The sequence below is a fragment of the Protopterus annectens genome, chromosome 11.part0, assembly GCF_019279795.1.
Source record: "Protopterus annectens isolate FY-2018-M chromosome 11.part0, PAN1.0, whole genome shotgun sequence".
In the NCBI taxonomy this organism is placed as follows: domain Eukaryota; kingdom Metazoa; phylum Chordata; order Ceratodontiformes; family Protopteridae; genus Protopterus; species Protopterus annectens.
Window position 1 is genome coordinate 630,996,030 of NC_056745.1, and position 14,797 is coordinate 631,010,826.

General features: G+C 39.1%; 1 protein-coding gene across 4 annotated transcripts in view; it reads left to right on the top strand.

Annotated features, from left to right (window-relative positions):
- The window catches only part of SHISAL1 (shisa like 1), a 2,302,250-nt gene that overhangs the window by 2,082,601 nt on the left and 204,852 nt on the right, over positions 1 to 14,797 (top strand). The gene's annotated exons all lie outside the window — the stretch shown is intronic.

A 14,797-nucleotide genomic window follows, 5' to 3' on the forward strand; every position in this document is an offset into this window, starting at 1 on the left:
CATACTTATGCGAAAGTGCTGCTTCGGTGAATAGCACTTTCGCGTAAGTATGCCCGGCCATTTGGATTTTGGTCGTTTTCTCAGTCGAGCATATAGATATATATATATATATATATATATATATATATAAATATATGGGTCTGTGTCATAACATTAAAATTTCATAATGCTAAATTTCATAACATTGAGACCATAACATCGAAATTCAAAACAATGAAAACCCAAAACATTGAAAACTCAGAACATTGAAAGTGTGCTTCATAACATTGAAAACTACATTGCACAAGTAAATAAGATCCTCTCCACCTACAACAACACTTAACTAACAAACAGACTTTCTACTATGTTTCTGCAGGGGGCCAAGCCCCCCTGCACCCCACCTCCTGTAAATTAAACATTCCAACTCCAACATCGCACTACAGTAGAAAAAAGTTAATTTCCTAACCTCAGTGGGTGAAGTCTGTGTAGATTGCTAAGGATACTTTTTTCTTAATTTCCTTTTAGGAGGACATTGTGGTTTAGCTAGGTTATTTTTAAGAGCCTCAGCATACGTAATGTGACAGTTTACTTAGGTAGTAGGTGGTTGTCAGTAAACATGAGACATTTGCTACATTTTCTCATAATGGCCATTTCAACCACACTGCCTGCAGAGAAGTACAAATGCATGGTTCCAGATGCTTACTAATGTGGGCTAAAAAAGGAGGGGGTAGCATTTAAGAGGTTTGGAGTTTATTTACTGGAGTGCTATATGCAACAATCTAGGTCTTGACAGGAGCTTGTTTCTGCAACTGTTTATAGAGAATTTTTCAGCTCGTAGGTAAGATATGGATTTGGGGTATATCAATAAGTATGGATAGAGAAATTTTGATTTGAGCACAACACCAGATAGGAAGTAAAATAATTTGCCTAGACTGCCTATGAGGCACTCTTTGATGTGCAGTGATGTACAACTACTTAACTCTGCCATCTGTATAGCTATAACTGAGATAAGGAATTAACTGAGGTTCCCAAGAGAGTGAAAATTCAAAACTGAAAACATTGACAGCTGTCAAATACAGAATTATGCAGCTCTGCATAGAACAATGTCACTTAATGTTTAAAATCGGCTGCTAAATGTCATAGTTTTTATATTTTTTTGGTAAGCTGCATAAAGGTAAAAGACCACCATAACACAAGCTCACAAGATAGTACAGTACACATTTAATCCAACCCAAATATTTAATGACTTCTTGAAGATTCTGATGAGATACATTTCTTATTTATAATGGCAGCCTGCTCCATGATATCATAATACTTTGGGTAGCTCTGCATTTTACTATTTAAAAAGTATAATTTGCCCTATGAAAATTTTGCTCTGATTGCAGCAACTCAGTATTAGGTTCATAGGTTCATACTAGGCTATATGCCCTAGGGCATTTATAAGCCTAGCCAGAATGTGTTTGGCTTTCGCCACCCATTTTAAATTAATTTTGCTATGCCCTTTTTCGAGGCTAGTATACTGTGCCTCTGTCTAACAGTGACACAGAAGTGATAACCGGGGTAAACCTACGATCTCCCATCCACTCATCACAATTCCTCTTGAAGAGAATCAATGAGGGACTCTGCCTTACCTGGACTGGGATTTTATTCCAGAGTGAAGGGAGCCTCTGGGTTATGAATCTGTCCCTCCAGCATGTCCTATTTATTTCAGTGCTGAGGTTCAAGTCTCTCGAGCGCGTAGCTCAATGGGATTTGGATTTTCTGAGGTGCAGCTTGTCTATTAATTATGGGTTGGACATGGCTTTATATGTCAGGCACAGATCGCCTCTGAGCAGGCGGTATGCCACTGAGTAGAGCTTGAGTTTCTTTAACCGGGCAGCATATGGCATCTGTATGAGCCCTTTGATCCTCTTGGTGAGGTACTTTTGGGGTCTTTCCAGTTGCTGCAGGTGTCTGGTAGGGTACATCCCAAAAGGGGCATTGTACTCAATTATGGGCCTGATGAGGGATGAGTAAAGGGGCACGATGACCTCCCCTGATCTAGATGTGAATCCCTTCATGATTAGGTGGGCTATATAAAATGTTTTTCTAACCACTTTGGCCACGTGGTTGTCAAATGAGAGATTGCGATCAACTTGGGTCCCCAGGTCCCTAATTACTTCTTCTGTACTTAATGGATTACCACCTATGTGGTAATTTGTGGGCACTTTGCTTTTGCCAAAGGGGATGACTATACACTTTCTGGTGTTTAGCTTGAGGCCATGGCTCTGGCACCAGTTGTCTGTTTCTATGAGGCCCTTTTGGAGGATGCTTGTGTCGGCTGGAGAGTCGATTATGGCGCCCAGTTTGCAGTCATCTGCGAACTTGGTCAGCCACAGTCCTTCCTTGTTGGCCTGTACCTCAGTGAAATATATACCGAACAAGAGAGGTCCCAGGACTGAGCCTTGTGGGATGCCACTTGTAACTGGTTTGGAGTCTGACATGGCTCCAGCAATTCTAACCATGTGGGTTCTGTCCTTGAGCCAGTTTGCAACCCATCTAGTGACATAGGGGTTTATATTTAAGCTGGTGAGCTTATCTATAATGCCTGAGTGGAGTATTGTATCGAAGGCTTTTGCGAGGTCCAGGTAGGCTGTGTGGACCACCTTCCCCTCGTCAATGGCCTTGGTGACTGTTTCAAAGAAATCGACCAGGTTTAAGAGGCAGGATATGCCCTTAACAAAGCCGTACTGGGTAGGATCCAGTGTCTGTAGGTCCCCGATATCTTTATTTATGAGGTCCATGATGATCTTTTCCATAGCTTTGCAGATCAAGCTAGTCAGGCTTATGGGGCGATAGTTTCCAGGATCCAAGCAAAAAAGAAAACTATACGCCAAGTGAAGTACCTTACACAGAGGCAAAAGTCAGTACTGTTTCAAAATGAAAGGTACACCATCCGCTGAAAAACTCTCGTAGATAATAAAATTCAGTTGGTTTATTCACGATAAAACACAATAAAACACAACTCCAAACTGTATGAAAACCGGTGAAAAGTAAGCGCTTTCACGTCTTTATGACGCTTCCTCAGACTTCAATGCTACATCAATGAATGAACATCTTTAAATACATCTTAACAGCATCTGTTGCTTATTATTTAATTAATTAGTCAAGATGAACTGACAACACCCACTATAGCATCACTACTACCCCACACATAGAAATACAGCCTATATACACTTATATGAATGCATGTTCTTATTAAAAATACAATATCTAAAACATATTGCCATTAGTCTAAAAATAACTCAATGTTTTAAAGGTTTGGATGCCAAAAAAGGTTTCAGCGTAATTTTGTCATTTAGCCCATACCTATGCACCTGTAACCTCAATATCCACCTATTCTCCACTTCTTCTGTATACCCTCTAACATTTCCGAGCCTTTTGGATCTATTAACTAGTTGTAATACCCTAAACTTGAAGCCATGTTGCGAGCCATGTTCTAATACATGCTTCGCTAGGGCATTATTGATGTTTTCTTTGTTAATTGCATATAAATGCTCCCTTATTCTTTCGCGTAGGGTTCTGTTGGTCATCCCAACATAAAACAACATACAGGACTGACATTGAGCTACATATATCAAATCCGTGGTCCTACAGTCAGCATAGCCTTTGAATGAAAAAGTCTGACCTGTAAATGGATGTACAAAATTGTTGTCATCTGCAATATATTTACATTGATTACAATGTTGGCAGCCAAAGGTGCCTACCCTTTGTGACTGCAACTGCTTGTTCTTAGGCTTTTCATAACACAAGATCCTCTTAAGGGACTTTGTGTTCCTATATGCAATATTCGGTCTGTCATCTACTAAACCCCTAATGGTATCATCCATTTGCAGTAGCTTCCAATTGTTCTGTATAATACTTTTAATACAGCTATTCCTGTTGGTAAATGGTATAACCAACCTGTTCTTCACCTGTGGTGTATCATGTATTGTTGTTAAGTTAGTGGTATCCCTATGCATGAAGGGTGTACCCCTGTCAAGTCTCTGTTCATCTCCCTCTAAAATGGCCTTATTTATCTCTCTTGGTTTATAGCCTGTTTGTACAAAATTATTGGCCAATTCCAACTTCTGTTGTTCATACTTCTCATCCTGTGTCGTTAGTCTCGAAGCCCTAAATACTTGATTCTTCATAATATTAGCATGTACGTGCCTGGGGTGCATACTCTTACGGTGCAACAAATTGTTTCTCCAACAGGCTTTCCTGAATAACTCAGTATCTATACCTGTGTTATTTTTGGTTAGTCTAACATCAAGAAAATATATCGTCTCCTTCGAGTATGAGTGTTCAAATTCCAAGAACAATGTAGTGCTATTTGCATAACTTACAAAGTCCTGTAACTGTATCTCAGTCCCACGCCAAACGATAAACACATCATCTACAAATCTACTATAATGTCTCAGATTGTCATGATCTGATGTGTTATTTAAAACATACATGCTCTCCCAGTATGCCAATACCAGATTGGCATACGAGTTTGCGCATGGGGTTCCCATGGCCACTCCCTTTTTTTGCAAAAAATAATTATCATCATAAATTAAGACATTATTCTCTAATATTGTTTCAAGTATAGTTGTCCATCTAATAATCTTATCATTGCTAACGTTGTTTTCCAATAGAAGCAGCCTAACATAATCAATTCCAACATTGTTGGGTATTGAAGTGAACAATGATTTGACATCAAGAGTAACAAGTATATCATCTTTGCAAATAGGTGTTAACTTATTAAAAAGTGCTAATTTTTCCAAAAATTGCTTGGTATCTCTGAGAACTTGACCAATACCATTTACTATTGGCTTAAACTCTTTATCTAAATATATAGACAAAGACTCCGTGAGCCATCCCTTACTGGAGACTATCGGCCTCAGTGGTGGATCAGTTGGCCCTTTATGAATTTTTGGCAGGCCTCTAATAGTGGGAACTAATGGATTTTCTACAATAAAATACTTATATAAATTACTATCTATAATGTTAGTTAACAGAAGGTCGTATAGATGCCCATGCATATCCCTTATTATTTTATTCAATGAATTCCCTGTTATTGGTTCGTAAGTATCTCTATCTGCTAACATCTGTTTCATCTTCATATCATATTTCATACTATCCATTATGACTACAGCACCCCCTTTGTCTGCTTGTCTTATAATAATTCCTTCATTCCTTTGTAACGCAAAAATAGCCTCTTTCCTCTTGCGTCACATTGTAGAAATCAGCTTTAAACTTCTCACTATGATACAAACTAAAAAGATCACTTTCACAGGCCCTTTCAAATGTTTCCAATAGAGGGTGCTGTGGTGGCATAAATGTTGAAGGCTTCCTAAAATTATTAAAAGTACAATTAGTTTTAGTTGCATTTTCTTGCCCAAACATCATCTTCAATGCAATATTTCTAGTAAATAACTTAATGTCCACTATAACATCTGCTATGTCGGTAAAACCAGATGGTATGAAACTCATACCCTTATTTAAAACAGATAGTTCATTATCACTCAGTTCATACCTTGAAATATTTACTACAAGTCCCTGTTGATGGATTTCAGTGCTTTTCTTTGCTGTTGGTATACCTCCTCTGTACTCTTCCTTTTTCTCACTTTGTTTTGCGGAGACCAAGCCCTTTTCTCGAAGGGTTTTATTGGCAACGGAAAAGAAGGAAATCCTTCTATTTCAGTAAACACTTCATTGTCAGGGATTCCCAAAAAGGAATCTAAAGTTGGTTGCTTCCTCCGTACATCTCTCAACACAAACCCCTTTTCATGATTTAACCCTCCAGATGCATCCATCACTCCTTCACTATTCGAATGCACCATTGCCTCGATCGTTATCTGTCGTGGTCTGGCCCCTGTCGAATCGTTCATCCTGCCTGATGTATTAATCTGTACTGTTTCATCTATCGGAGCTACTGCGACGCCATTAGCTATTGTCGTCACTCCCTGGTTGGAACTGGGTTCCACTGCTACGCCCCTTGGAGTCCGTTCCGATTGATTATTGGGTTCCACTGCTACGCCCCTTGGCGTCCGTTCCGATTGGTTATTGGTTGAATGGCCATGAGATGTAGTGAATCTATTGACAGCTCTCTCCCTCGGCCACGAGAAGACCTGCCCTTTTTGGAAATCAATGTAGTCTCTTTCGAGTTTTCTTTTTTTATCTTGCATAGATTTACTATCAATGGAAAATAACATTGATTTAAGATCACTATAGAATGTCTCAAGCCCTTTCTTATCAAGTAACCGTGTCAACTCACTTTCAATGATGTTAATCTCTTTTAACAGTTCTTTTTCTACTATCTCATATTGCTCCAACAAGATCCTGATGTAACCAAAACTGGTATCCAAATTGAGTTTCTGCCATCTGGCAAGTAACTCTGGATACGTTGTTCCAAATGTCGGCATCTTGATAACACGTAAACCCCTGGGGACTAGCCTGAAATTCAGACAAGCCTCCATATGGAGTTTTTGCCATTGTACATTCCTTAGTCTCTGTAGTTTATTCTCTAGCTTCCTAGTAGCTAGAACGACTTCCATATTGTTCTTCAGATGTCTACTATCCCCTTCATTCACACTACAACTGGGACCTGAAAAGGTGGTTAACATCAACAATTTAATTGAATTGAATTCTAATCCACTTTTAAAGCTGACTGCTAAAGAGTTGCTGTACACCACTCTTTGGGTACATATCCTGTAGTAAGGCTGAGATTGAACAGTAGCTTTATGTTTGGGTTTAGCTCTTCTTGGAGTTCATGTAGGACGCAGCCCGGGACACCGTCTGGCCCCATTGATGCTGTGTTTTTTTCTTTGGAAAGGGCGGCTCTTACCTGAGCATCTGAGATGTCAGGGGGGCAGCACTCTGCTGGGATAGATATTTGCCCTTTTGGTTGGGGGGGGGGAGTTTGCGCTGAACCTGTCAGCTAGGATGTTGGCAGTGTTTGTGGGTTCCATGTATTTTTTGTCATTTTGGACTAATTCTGAGCATATCTGGGAATTCCCACCCAGGTTCCTAACATAACTAAAGAAAGCCTTGTGATTATCCTTAGTGTCCTGTGCAATTTTTCTCTCAAAGCTGGCCTTAGACGATTTTACGAGTGCCCGTAGTTTTTTGCTAATACTGATCAGAGATGCCTTCCCTTTTTGGGATTTTGCTCTATCATGTAGTAGCTTCCTCTTTCTATTGTTTATGGCTGGGGTCCACCAGACAGGACGTCTGCCTTTGGAGGATTGGGTCTTGGTTTTATTTGGGATTGCATGATCCATGCATTCCTGAAGGTGTTCATAGAATGCGTTTATAAAGGATTTTGCGGTCTGGGCTGTATTTTCCACAGGCTCGGGGGCTTTGAAAGATTCCACCTCAGTTTTGAGGAGTGTGAAATTTGCTTTAGAGAAGTTTTTCACTGTGGTTTTCTGGGCAGGGGTGGGGTTGGGATGTGAATATCCAGTGAGATTAGTTTATGGTCTGATCTTACCAGTGAGGGATACACTTCTGGTCTGGAGCATAGAGTCCCCATGTTGGTGATGATCAGGTCCAGTATGTTTTCCCCTCTTGTGGGAGTGGTAACAAGTTGTTCCATAGCATTTGAGTTTATAAATTCTAGGAACCTTTGGGATAGGGTGTTGGAGCTAGAGTAATGCTCCCAGTCTATGTTTGGGTAGTTGAAGTCGCCCAATATAATGGTGTTTGGAGAGACCTTCATATTTTCCAGTGTTCTCAGGAAGGCCGAGTGGGGTTCCTGGGTTTGGGAGGGTGGTCTGTAGCAGGCTATAAACTGGAAGGCAGTTTTACCCACTGTTAGTTGCACATGGATAGTCTCTGATGCTTCGTGCTGTGCCACCAACCTGGAGGTGTGGGTATCTTTGACGAATATTGATACTCCCCCTCATTTTGTGGTTCGGTCCATGTTTTGGGGCCGAAAAGCATGGTATGAGGTATAACCTGGTAGTGCTGAGGTGCTCTCGGGAGCCTTGAACCAGGTTTCTGTTACTGTACAGATATCGATGTTCTCCATGCTAAGGAGAGTTTCGAGTGCGTGCATCTTGAGGTTTAGACTTCTGGAGTTGAGTAGCATTACTCTTAGTTTCTTATCCCTTGTGATACCTATGGAGGTGGGTTTGTCTTTTGTGCCTTGCCTAAAAAAGGCACTATGGTGGAAGCAAGAGCCTTTGCCTATATCCGAAAGCTCAGGGGTGACAGGTACAAGCCGTCCCTAGTGAAGCATCGTGGCTTGTCGAGCATGTCATCCCAGGCTGACAGGCATTGGATCCCCTTTGAATGACACCAATACTTAAGCCAATTGTTGAAATTGATCATCTTGTCTTCATATTGTGGCATCATTCTTGGTGAGGGTAAGATGCTACTCAAGGTCAGGGTCATACCGGCCTGGGCTACATGCTCAGAGAGCTCCTCTATGTCTCTTTTCATGTAGTCCAGGGAGGTACATCTCAGGTCATTCACACCAGCATGGACAATGACCGAGTCATATTTGTACTTGCCTTGGAGTGACCTGAGTGCTTGTGTTATGTGGCGGATCCTAGCGCCCAACAGGTAGCTCACCGTGACCTTCTCCTTGTTCAGCCTGGTGAGCGGGACGTCGGTGTGCCTGACGATAGAGTCACCTATTACAAGTGTATCAGGTGTGTTGTTTAGCCTTAAGGGCTGTGACTGTTCGGCACACTGGTTTTGTGAGCTATGTGTTGCACGTGTTTTGTTTTGGGGTAGCGGTTGCTTGGGTGTCTGCTTTGGAGGTCTCTGCTGCTTAGGCAGATTTTTATTTAGAGCCTCCAAGTATGTTTTTGTGTGTTTATGTGTTTGGTTTGCTGTCGTGGTAGGTCTATGTGAGACTGGAATCATAGTGAGTGTGGTTTCCTTCTCCTCCTGACTGGTTACACCAGTACTAAGTTGAGAGAGCTTAGCCTCCAGTTTGGCTATATGGTTGCATCTCTCACATGTGTTGGAATTTGTTGGGAGGAGGAGAGGGTTGTCTGTGTACATGAGGCAGTTGTAACATTGCCTCAAGATTCCCCGATTCACCAGCTGAACTGGAGGAGATTGACAACTGACCTTTGGACATGCTAGAATAGTATTGGGAATTCCTTTATAATTGAAAAAAGGGCCAATGGGGAACAAGGTACTCAAGGGGAGTTTGTGAGGGTGTAGTGCTGACTTATATAATTGCTTTAGTGAGCAAGTGCCAGGTAACTTAAATGCAATGTGTTACAGGTAACAAATGCAAAAATGACAAACAGTAACTTTCTTTCAAGTGAAACAAGGAAATAAGTACAGTAAGCAATGCAGATATCACTAGGGTTCCACAGAAGCACTGAAAAGCCGTGTTTTAGGTGGAATTAGCGTTTCAGGGAAATAACAAGCAAACAAACAACAAGCATACAAACAAAGCTAGATTCAGCAGGCCTGGATCTAGTCTATGCTACAGCAAACAAGGTGTACCAATTTCAGTAAGAAACAGTTCAGATATGCAGGCGCTATAAGCCTTTAACCAGAAATTCCCAACTCAGAAGGGCAGAGTCCAGCCTCTCCTCCCACAAGAGTGCAGACCACGAACCTTCTTAAAGTAAAATAACTGTCCTGAAGCCCAAGTGCTTAAACCAGAACTAATACACTTTTAGAATAACAGACACTGAGCCCTCAATCAGCAGTTCCCAACTTAGAAGGATGTAAGCTACCTGTCCTGCCACCACAGTGCAGTCCACAAACCTTCCTAATGTAAAACAACTTGTCTGAAGACCAAGTGCTTAATCCAAAAGACTTAGAATGATAGCTACACTTTAATCAAGTTACTACCAAGCAGTAATAAATACAATTGAATACTTTAAATAATGCTTGGATTAGTGCTCAAGTTATACAAACAATGTTAGATTCAGCAGGCCTGGATCTAGTCTATGCTACAGCAAACAATGTGTACCAGTTTCAGTAAGAAGCAGTTCAAATATGCAGGCACTATAAGCCTTTAACCAGAAATTCCCAGCTCAGAAGGGCAGAGTCCAGCCTCTCCCACAAGAGTGCAGACCACGAACCCTCTTAATGTGAAATAACTGGCCTGAAGCCCAAGTGCTTAAACCAGAATTAATACACTTTTAGAATAACAGACACTGAGCCCTCAATCAGCAGTTCCCAACTTAGAAGGATGTAAGCTACCTGTTCTGCCACTACAGTGCAGACCACAAACCTTCTTAATGTAAAACAACTGGTTTGAAGCCCAAGTGCTTAAACTAAAAGGCTTAGAATGAGTTACACCAAGCAGTAATAAATACAGTTGAGTACTATTAAGATGACGCAAAATCAAAATAAAGTAGGAAGAAACACAAATACAGTAAAAGCAGATACATTTTTTTTTTTTTTTTTGAGTGAGCAAATGAGATGGGCCCAGGAGTTACAGGACAGAAACAAGTGCAAATACAGGCCTTCACATCAGAAAGTTGAGAGAGATGGAAGACCGCCCAAACGGCCAATAACTACAAATTCTGGGCCAGAACCACTCCTTATGTGGTAGACAGGTTACCTAATGCTTACCACTCCCACTGATAAGCTAGAAGGCTTCCCTCCAACACAGAAAGGCTTGGGGAGCTCCGAAGCTTACAAACAGTCCTGGATACAGCAAATCTGTATCTGGAACACTAATTACAGGAAAGGTAGGAAACAGGCTTACAATTTTTTTTTTCAGAAAAGTAGCAAAAACAGTAGTAAAAACAATTCACATGCAGTGCAAGCTGGCACACATGAGTATGTAGCAATATTAGTCCACACACAGTTTGAAAATGTAATTAAATTAAAAAGGACTAAAATCAAGTGCAGAAAGGGTTTATTAGGTAGAATGCGGTAAAGAGATAGGACTGGGGAAGTGTCCTAGATCAAATCTACAGTGTGGCGGGCACTGCAAAAGCCACCAAATATAAACTACAACCAAGAACAGGGAGGGGGGGGTGGGGAAGACAGTTTCAACAGAGATGTGAGGAATCACAGTGCAAATTATAAAACCAGAAAAATATATACTGATCTCTGTATATTTGCAAAACAGTAAGACAACAGATATCTAAGCAACAATTTAGCTCTGTAATACAGAATAATACAGAAAAATATACTCAGCTCTATATATTTGCAGATAGTCTTGTAAGGCTCTCTCTCAGTGCACAGGTTCCAATTTAAATGCAGGCTGTTATTGTAGTATTGAAAAAAAGCCACATATTTTCATCATATAACTACAGATAACTGGTGGAAAGTAAGTTAAGTTTAGTTAAATATTCCTGATATGCAATTGTCCTGCTGCACTCCATAAATTAATAAAGTTAATTTTCATTGAAGACTTTCTAATATGGAGAGGTAATCACTTGGATATGTATAAAATAATGAATTATATTCAAGTGAGGGTCTAATGTACATTGTAAATAATTTCAATAAGACTGCAGCCGATCTACTCAAAAGATTTCTTAAATGTTTAGTTAGAACTTACATATACACTAAGGTCCCTGCTTTCAGTCACTCCCTGTATATCATGATTTCCCAAAATAAAAGTTTTTTTCAGGTCTGAAATGGGCAAAATGCAAAATACCACTCTTAGATGGATTGATTTTAAGACGCATATTATTTAACCATTCAAAAAGTTTAGACACATATGAACTGAAAGCCAAACAATCTGATAATAATGTTAAAAGTGCTCAAATTTTAAAGTCATTGAGATATTTAATTAGCCAAAAAGTGTTATTAATAGACAAAATATAAAAGGATAAGCTTGAACAGTATCTGGCCTAAAATGAGCCTCTGTGATACACCAGTAGCAACCCTTAACCGATTTGAAAAGTGTCCCGAACACATTAACATCTATGTCTAACCCAAAACTTAACCCATTCGAAAATATATGGATTTATTTTGTGCACCAGGAAATTATCATTGCATGAAGTCTAGATCTAACCATGCAACCCACACACTAAGACCATTATCTAAGGCTTCACTAATAGTTTCATAAAATCTAGTCAAACTGATAAAAGTCAATCTTTTCATAAAATAAAATATTTAAGATCAGCAAGTGCAAGTACATTCTCATGAATATGTAGAAGTGATAATAAACACCTTTCAAAGCAGCTGCCCATAAGATATGTCAGATGTATATGATAGTAGTATCATCAAAAGATCCATGGATATACATTGGTGCAATATTTGCCAGCTTCCTTTAGTCAGGAACAGTATTGATCACTAATAACATATTAAATAATGAAGTTAAATGGAATATCAGTTGGTCAGAAAGGTTATGAATGAAAAAAGAATCAGTGTTCTATTTAACCATGTTTGAAACAGACTTCACCATATCCTCTGGGATTAATGAACACGACATATGAGATTTATCTGTAACTGGGATTTCACCATTAGTGACAGTATTTAATGAAATTAAGGGGTAATGTAGTCATTTAAAACTTCAGCTATTACATAAAGATTATAAAGAATTGTACCAAAATTAAGAACAGCACTAAGATTATTTCTAGCCTTTTTAAGACTAATATAATTTGATGACTTTTTAAGATCAGCATTCTTAGTGATTCTTCATAATCAGTTTTGGATATCTTAATCTGATTTTTCAATAATCTCATTATTTAAGGATCTTGATCCAGATTGTTTAAACAATTTGCAGGTCCTTGTTTTTTCCTTACTAATTTAATTATTTTCCAATTCCTCTACGATGGTGAAATCCATTTTTGCCAGTTAATCAGTTTTTGCATGTATTTAACTGTTATGAGCATTTGTTGTCAAACCACTGCCAGATTGTTGATTTTACAGATGATGCTTCGGTGCTCCATAGATCACTAATCCTTGAATAGTCATAACTTATAATAACCATTTTAGAAGTATAAAATTATGAATCTACAATTTGTCTAAAGCAAAGTAGTCAGGGGCCATAATGGAGAAAAATATTTAATATTATGAATGTACTACAAATGTTAGTAAGCAGTAGATTCATTATCATTTTGACTAGGAAAGTCAGTCTTCTGGACCATTTCTCTTGAAGGCATTAAGCCATAACATTTATGTTCAATTGCTGACCTGCATGTTCCATACTCTAATTGATAGTAGGAAAATTAAAGTTACCTAGGATTATAATGTTTTTTAAAGTCCATTTGTCAACCATGAATTGTAAATATTGAGTTTGTTGCTCAACATTTATTTTTGGGCTGTGATCAGTATAAATTATATACAAACTGGTATTACTGAAAAAAACCTTGGAAATTCAGTGGCAATTGACCCCATGTCAATATGATCCCATAATAATTCTGAGGGGATGGAATCATGAGAAAAATAAAACAATCCCAACACCAGAAATTTCAGTTCTTAGGCATTCATATTTGATCAATCCTGATGTATGAACATCACTGCTTTGTCATATCTCAGTGATAGCTATACTAGAAATCTGCTTCCAACTACCAATAGCTGATAATTCTTCTGCCTTATTTGTAAGATTGTGTACATTAATGTAATAAATCTTTGTTACTCTAGTAAACCTATTGTCCTGTTCATGTTTTGGACAGAATAAGGCTGTAGTCTAGAAATGCATTATTAATTCAGAAAAAATCTTAATAATTTACCACCTAAGAAACTAGGGTGAAATATGCCCCTATCAATTTCTTCTGTTTTGCTCAGCTTTTCATCCCAGAACTTAATCAGATCAGTGTCCTTATTCTGAAAAACAAATCTGTCAGTCATTTGCTATAATTGCTGAAATTTGAGGAGGGTAGAATTTTACTAAAACAAATAGGTATAACACAAATAGAATATATTTTCCATATTTTATACTGATGACACAAAGGTATTGCATACAAATCATTTTCACCAGCATGAAGCACAACAGTACCAAAAGAATAAAAAACAGAAACAAGGTGACCAAAAACCACATAATATCACTTATTTTAACTATTTTATTATTTATTTATTTTACATTTGTTTACCAGGGAAGTCCCACTGGACACATGTTCTTTTTCAGCGGCGGCCCGGGAAGAAAAGTGCCACATAGTACACAAAGTTAAAGAAAGACAATAAAGTATGAAATACCATTGAGCAACTTTGCAGATTTATGAGAACATATTATATCACAGGGTTACATCTATGAGACTGTAGCATAGTATAGGGAGTTAATACAAATATTAAATAGTATTTACAGAATTAACTGACTGCCGTGGTGGTACAGTGAAAGCATTGTTGCCTCACAGCAAGAGGTTCTCTTGTTCGATTGTCAACTGGAGTGCCTTCTGTGTGGAGTCTGCATGTCCTCCCCATGGTCGAGTGGCCTCTGAAAGACATGCATGAATGGGTGTGCCTTCGCTGAAGGCTGGACATCGGGCTGGCAACTCGCCACCATAAAAATCTACTGCCAATCATTAGCGGACTGGAGTTCAGCTGTGGCGAAAAGGCAAACAACGTTTACAGAAGTAATTAACTAGAAATGCACAGATTGGGTTTCCTAATACGGCTAGGTTACTAAAGGTCAGGGATCCTGTGTGTGTATAGAGCATCAGAGTCCATGTAGAGGAGGTAAATTACCTGAGAGAGAGAGCTTAATTAGGAGTAGTGCATGGATATAACCACTTGTTGGACAAGCGAGGTTTTTGCATTTTTTTAAACTGAGTTAAGGCTGTGTTAGACGTTATGTTTAGAGTTAGTGCATTCCAGATCTTTGCAATGTAGTTGGAATAGAGGGCCTCTCCAGCATGATTGTTGGCTGTGGTTATTTGCATAAGGGGTTTGTTGCTAGAGCGTAAGGCACTCTTCCTGGAGTATGGCTGTAGAAGGT